A 7974-nucleotide genomic window follows, 5' to 3' on the forward strand; every position below is an offset into this window, starting at 1 on the left:
ATCTTAGGTGGGTTTCCTAAGCATTGTTGGATGGCTGCTATTATGGGGAAAAAGGAAAGGGGAAAATTATGCCTTTCCTGGATTTCTTTTTTACGAGCCAGATATGCAATGTTAGTCCAGACCTCTGGATCAGAAATGTCTGCTGACAGGATCCAGGGCGCAAATTGATATACTTCATTCCAAAATTTTGAGCTTTCTTTTTGGGAAATCTTAAGTCCTCTTGATTTAAGCAGGGTTTTAAGGGAGCGAATTTGGAGTTTTTTCTGGCATGATGTTGAATTACCCATTATAAAAGGAAAATAGTCCTGTCTAGCACTTAATGTTTCTACAGCAGCCTGACACTAGGGGATTGGAATGCTCTGACAGGCACAAGCCTGGCTTGCAAACTACAGAAAAAAAAAATGGCCTTTTTAAATCTTTTGTTTATTTGGCGCGAGCCACCTTGAACTTTCAAGTGCTCCGCAGGGGCTAGTTAATTTAAATTCTCACCTAACTGGTTTTAGCTGTGGTTTGAGTACCCCAGGAGCAAGATAACAAAACAAATTAGGGAAGTTTATTTTAGAAGCTGACTTTAAGGCTTATGTGATGATCCCTTAGAACTTTGGGGATTTTTCTAGCACTGTTAAGATAGGAAAGGAAAGTAGGGTGAAGTGCTGGTTTCTAAGGGAACATGCCTGAGATCAAAATCTCAGGAGATTCCACTTTAGCCCCCAGCACAAGCCTGCCTGCAGGTTTAAGAAACTGGCAACCGTCCTTGTGACTTTTAACTGGTTGCTGCGTTACGAGATTGTTATGATAGTTGTAAAGATTACTGCCTACACCCAGTCGGGCTGTCGGGGTCCGGAAAGAGGGCAGGGGGCCTTTGGCCAATATCAGGGAGTCGCCCTGACAAGGAAAAAAGAGATTTCTGTTGCTCTCCTGGTGGAAGAGATACTCACAAATTCTGTGTTTCAGGGGGCGCCAGCTGCTGGCTGGCACAGAGTTCGGAGGCTCTCACGTTGGGCGCCAGATATGGGTGGGTCCCACGCACCACGTAGCTGCTCGGTCCCTGGCTCTCCATGGCTACTGGATGCTGGTGACTCAGCGGTCACTGCGCTTCCAGGCGAGTTCCATTCCAAGCTACCGGGCACTCCCTCGAGGTACGCAATCCGCCGGCCGCCGGATCACGAGGGGAGGTGCAAGAACGGAGAAAGCAGGATCTCTGCGAGTCATTGTTTATGAAGGGACAGCCCCCTCTGGAGAGACTGAATCATAGGCAGTAAGACACAGAATTCAGCTCAGTCAGGTACAGCTCCTTTATTCAGTGACTTAGCTCAGCTCTAGATCTTAGTGATCCAGCTCTGATTAATTAGGGGGAAACCAGGATATTTATAGTGTGGAGACAGTAGCAAAAGCCTTAGTTGATAGGTGCTTTGTAGGATGCCCCATTTACATGTGGTGGTGGGCTTCTGCCAGGCTGTCAGACATTGCCTGATTATCACACAGGAAAACCTGGCAGTTTCATGCTGGAGGATATGTATCTGTGACGGGCACTTCAAAAGGTGAGTCAGGAAGAGAGTAGGAAGGCGCCCAGCTGAGAAAGGGAGCCTCTGCATATGAACGCCGAGCCGGCTTGCGGCTATCCGGACATGTAGAGACTGCTACCTTAGACAGCAGGGGTCCCCAACAGTGCTATAGTATGGTCCTGTTGAAAGAAGAAAGGGTTGCCACATTGGCCAACACAAAGATGCTGAGTATAGAACCTGTTTGGGGCCCTGTTTAGTTTTTGAAACATTTGTTAGATCTAAGATTCCTACAATCATTAACAAGTGTTGTCATCATCAGAGCCATATTCTTGTTCAGCTTTGTGGTTTTAACCAATATTAGCCTTATTCAAAGTGTCAGTTAGGTAAGGGTCCTGTCAATTGTAGTTGCAGGCATGTCAGTGTATTATGGTCTTAGAAAACTAAAGTTTCAGTGACATTTCATCAAAAACTATCTCTGTGGTCCTGAAACATCCCTTCTCTTAAGCTTTCATTGTTTTCATCTACAAAAGAGAACACTAAGATTAACTTCAAAGGGGCCTAGAATATAAAAAAATACAAACTAAAGAAGAAAATAGAAATTACCCCTAATTTTAATTTTAGCATTAAAAATAAACTACACTATTTCTTCTTTTCTTTAACACCTTGTTATTACGCAGAGGCTATTTTATAAAGGCTTGACTATGTCCTACTTCTAAGAATACAAAGTTTGCATTTTCCCCAACTTCATATGTTTAAAACCCTAACTTTCAACATGATAGAATTAGGAAATAAGAATTAATTAGAATGAAATGAGGTTATGAGATCTCTTTCTTTATAAGAACAGGGAAAGAAGCTAGAGCCTTCGCTGTCCTGGCATGTGAAGGTACAGTGATAAGGCAGCTCTCTGAAACTGGGGAATAGAACCCTTCCCATAATGCAGCTGTATTGGCAGACTGATCTAGCTTCCACATCTGTAGAAATAAAGAATGTTTAATCCATTCATTTGATATTTGTATGCCTGAGCAGATTAAGATAATGAATCATACAGCACTTGACCAGAGAAGAGTCCTTTTCTTTGAACACACATGAGGGTATCAAGTTGATGTTAGGTACCAAATACCAATAGGTCTGACCAACATTAAGTGTCAGACCTAGTTATCCGCAATAACAGATTAAAAAAAAAAATCTGCAAACAGGCCAGGCATCGTGGCACACATATACCTTTAGTCCCAGCACCCTGTGGAAGCAGAGGTAGGTGGATCTCTGTGGGACTGAGGCCAGTTGGGTCTACATAGTGAGTTCCAGGCTAGCTGGGGCTACTAGGAAACCCTGTGTCAAAAAGACTAATATATATATAATATATATATGTATGTATAATCTGCAAACAGGACTACAGCTATACCTGTGTTTGAGCATTTGTTTAGCTTGCATAAAGCTTACATTTGATCCCAAGTACTAAAAACAAAGCAAAACAAACAAACAAAGGAAGAAGAATCACTTCCTACAGTTAGCAAAAGATCAAAGAATGGTGATCTGTCCTCCAAGCACCTTAACTAAAAGGAGATAGATTTGAACATGGTTACTTATGCACTTCCTGGTTCTGTTTCCCTCACTTGGGACAATGAGTAAACTAGGATAGGTTAGAGGTTGAAACACTGGTTATTTTGCTTGTGTGCAGTGCAGTGAAGAGGCAGTTTATAATTAGTACAGGCATATTTAGAATTTGTATAATGAATAAAAATTCAAGTGGTGTGATGAGGCTTTTTTCCATGCAGACAAAACCACTGGCATGAGGAGCTACCCTGAGTAAGTGGTTCATATGGTTCATGTGGGTCATTTCAGGGAAGCAAATGTTGGAGACTGGAAATGGGCAGGAGGGCAAAGGACTGCATTTCCAGAATTTAAGGGAAAATATAACTGACAACATATGGATGGGTACATAGCAAGCCAGATATCCTGTGAGACTTCTCTCATTTCTTGAGGAAAGAAAACTCTGAAAAACTCACAGAAGACCCAGGTTTTGTCCTGTTGTTCTGGAAAGAAGAAATCATGCTGTGATATTTCCAGTTAAAAATATCCCCCCCCCACCCTGCTTTCTCTTCCTTCTGTCCTCCTGTGCTCCTGCATACATCAGAGGTCACAGGGAATTTGACGCTTAGAGGGGATGTGCTCACATAAAGGGGATGTTAGAAATAGGAAGGGTGACAGTTCATACCAAAGTTAGAATTCTTACTTTTGTATGGAATGAGCATCTCTAATTCATACACTGCATTTGTATTTAGAATTCAAATAATCATAGAGTATTCAATTTTGTGTATATTTCATGCTGGTGAATAAATATAAGAAACAAAAACAGTTTATTTTAGCCCATGAGGTCCTTGAAAATTTTTTCAAGGTGGTATTTAAAACACTTAAGTTTATTTCAGCTTATTCGATGAGTTGATAAAGTTCAATCGATAAAGTGTTTGACTTTCCTTATTCTTTTGATGTAAAGTACTCAAACATCTGAAACCTACTGACTCAAATAAATGCTCTAGGACAATACAACTAAAACACAGATTTTATTATTTGCACTAAGGCACTGAATACATTACATTGCACTCAATTGCTGTTTGTTATACCTGAGGATTGCTTCTGACAATGGAAAACATGAATCTTTATTGAAATTTTCTCTCTACATATTTGAAACAAGAGATACATCAACACATACTCTTGATTTACATACATGAACAAATCAATCAGAAAATTAAGATTTTCAAATATTTAGAGAGCAGCCGGGCCTGGTGGCTCATGCCTTTAATCCCAGCACCCGGGAGGCAGAGGCAGGCGGAGTGTTGTGAGTTCAAGGCCAGCCTGGTTTACATAGTGAGTTCAGGTCAGCTGGGGCTACAGGGAGACCCTGTCTCAAAAAGAAAAAAAAAAAAAAAAAATAGACAGCATTATTACTAAATGTTATGTTAAATAATCTGAGTAGAAATGTCCCATGATCATATATTGTGAGTTTTCATTTCAAATGTTCTAACTAGCATTTATAAACAACAGCAAGAGACAACCAAACAAAACATAAAATACTTTCAGCATATACAAATTTGTCGATAGAATTCTACTTCACCTATTTCTTTTTCAGCGTCTTTCCCAGTTTCAGTTACTCAAATGGTTTCAAGTATATATGGCAAACTTAATTAAAAACCCATAATGAGATGTGGAACTAAATGGTCAATTCAATATTTAATAAAAGATATTGCAAAGTAGAATCATCACCGAAACTGGGTAATCTGATGCCTGAAACAACATGAGGGTTCCATCTTATCCTAGCTCATGCAAATACTTTCAAAATTCTAAACATACCAGACATGTTTATTAAACCCTCTCCTCACTGTATTATTTGTTTCCCATACTGGTCTGTTAGAATAATGAATAAATCATTATTATGTTTCTTAGGATAAAGCAATATCTATACTACTGAACATAATATCAGAGGTACATTATTACTTTAAAAATAATGACTTAAATAAGGCAACATTTTAAAATGAAAACAAAATTAAGATAATTGCCACAATAAATACATAGCATGAGGAGGTACATGGGAGGTATTGTGGGACTCGTCGCCTGTGTTCAACATTTAGTCTCTTGAAGCAAAGTTTCTCTGAAGATTTCATTCACAATTTATCTAGAGATAGTAGAATATATAATCATTTAAAATAATTTAAAGCACTTAAAAGTAAATTAATTCTGAAAACAATTCCATATACATTTCATTATCACCTACTGTTTTATTTAGCTTCAGCTGTCAATTTGACACAGTCTAGAGTCACCTTACAAGGGAGTCTCAACTGAAGGAATGCTCAGATCAGATGGGCCTGTGGCCATATCTGTAAAGGTGTGTCTTGATTGGTTAATGTGGAAGATCCAGCTCACTGTGTGAGGCACCATGCCTAGGCAGGTGGGCTTAGGATGTATACGAACAGTACCTGAGCATGAGCCAGTGAGTAAGCCAGCAAGCAGCATCCCTCCATAGTCTCTGACTTGAGTTCCTGACCTGACTTCCTTCAGTCATAAAGTGTGACCTGGAAGTAAAAAACGAAATAAAGCCTTTCCTCACAACTTGATTTTGCTCACAGTGTTTATCACAGTAGCAGAATGAAACTAGGACATGCCACAAATTAAAAGAAAATTGTATGTTCTGTCCCTGATTTTATATAATGACAATACACAAGTGTAAGATATACCTCACTAGTGTACTAACTGTGTAATGTACAAACCTGCAAATTGAGTGTATTAATATGTAATAAATCAGTAGGATAGTTGAAAGAAATGAAGGCGACTATTTCTGAAGTGTCCTTAACAGTGAGTTTATCTTATGGAAAATTCTGACTGAATAAATGACCACACTGAAAAGAATATAAAATAAAACATAGAGTCGGGTTTTCAGAAGTTTAATTAAGGAGTGCATTTTACTTACTAAAATCATAGTGTAAGATGAATTTTTAAAATAGATCCAATAGTTTATCATAATGATATATCACAAGACTATAGTAAAAATCACAGAAAAAAATTATCCCCCAAAATTGGTCTGGTCTGCTCTGGTCTGGTCTAGTCTGGCCTGGAACACTAGTAACTGCTGAGAATCTCTTTACCCTTTCAACAAGCAATCTTCTGCAGCTGGTCTGGTCCAGTCTGGTCTGCTCTGGTCTGAAGCTGTTTAACTCTGAGCTCTGTTCAACCTTTCAACCAGCAAGCTCCTACAGCTGTTTGGTCTGGTCTGGACTGGAACTCCGTTTACCTGCTGAGCATCTATCTCTTCAACCTTTGATCCAGCAATCTTCTATAGCTGGTGTGAGCTGATCTGGTCTGGTCTGGTCTGAGCTGGCCTGGAGTGGTCTACAGCCCCTGTTTAACTGCTAAGAATCACTTATCCCATTAAGCCAGCAATCATCTACAGCTCATCTGAGCTGTCTATTCTGGTCTGGTCTGACCTGGTATGAGCTGATCTCTGAACTTGCCTGATCTGGGCTGCTCTAGTCTGGACCTCTTTTTAACTGCTGAGCAACACTCTAGATCCTTTCTGCCAGCAATCTTTAACAACTGGTCTGAACTGATCAGGTATGGTCTGGTCTGGAGTTCTGCTGAACTGCTGGGAATCTCTTTCTAGAGCTGGTCTGGGCTGGTCTGGGCTGGTCTGGAGCCCTGTTTAACTATTGAGCATCTCTCCACCCTTTCATCTGGCAATCTTAGCTGGTCTGAGCAAGTCTGAGCTGGTGTGGTCTGGTGTGGACTGGTTTAGAACTCTGTTTAAGTGCTGAGAATCACTTCTTCCTTTCAGTCAGCAATGTTGTACAGCTGCTCTAAATTGGTTGGGTCCAGTCTGGTTTTATCTGGTCTGGTGTGGTCTGGCCTTGATACCTGAAAGTGTTCTTGGAGGACCACTATGCAAGCAGGAATGGGGGGAGGGGGGGAGGAGATATACCATGTGTGTCTCCCAGGAGGGATTTTTGTACATCATCCAAACAGTGTGCCTTTTAAACTCTCTAATCCTTCTCAAAAGGTCAGATCTATAGCATGCTGAACATTCCATAATTGAGAATCTTGAATTAGATTGTTTACAAATGTATGAGAATGAACTTCTTAGAACAAGATCCCAGCTGATGTGTCTGCAGATGTAGCAGATTTTGAGGATTAACAAGCAGATTTCCTTGTTGCAAGAATCTGTCTATCATCTAAGTGTCTTCACTTGTCCACAGGTTATTGGTTTGATCCCTCTCTTGTTGGAACGCTCTGGTGGGGAGCCTGAGTTCTCCTGGCTGCTAGGGTCATCTGGCAAAATTTAAGCAGTAGTCGGTCTTCTTTCATGACACTACTTCACACACCAGCCAGGAACTTAGAAAGGTGCACCTGAAGTTTCTGGAAAAACACAAGCACATTTTCTACCCTGGGCTACTGAGGGATCAGAGACTTTCCATATGCCTTCTCCAGGTGTTTTCTAGTACAGCAGTGGGGAGTTACCTGGAGTGCGCTGGTCAAGGAGTGCATTGCCCATAATGACACTAGTATTGGAGTCACCCTTGACCACTGCATATGAAAAAATTTAAAGTAAGTTGGGCTTGCTTAAGGAGCCCAGGGGGAGAGGAAAAGCCTCTTGCTCCCTTTCTGTTTGTTAAAGTTGAAGTTCTAGTCTTCAGTGGGTATGTTCCATAATTGCTTGTTTCAGTGAGTAATACAGAATGACAGTTATATTGAGAAAGCTTACTATAAGCAGGACTATTTTCAGTTTTAATACATTAGAGAAGTCAAGCACAGAAAATGCTTTTAATCAATGATTTTTTTTTACATGTCAAATAGTGTTATCTGTGTAGAGGCCCAAACAACAGAAGAATAAGTATTAATGACACCAATGACACCATATGTACCCTTTAAAAGACCTCAACTATTTATGAGTAACTGTCGCTATTTTACATGTAGTCTTGTTTGA

The sequence above is a fragment of the Nannospalax galili genome, unplaced genomic scaffold (genome assembly GCF_000622305.1).
Source record: "Nannospalax galili isolate Female #2095 unplaced genomic scaffold, S.galili_v1.0 scaffold1214, whole genome shotgun sequence".
Taxonomy (NCBI): Eukaryota; Metazoa; Chordata; class Mammalia; order Rodentia; family Spalacidae; genus Nannospalax; species Nannospalax galili.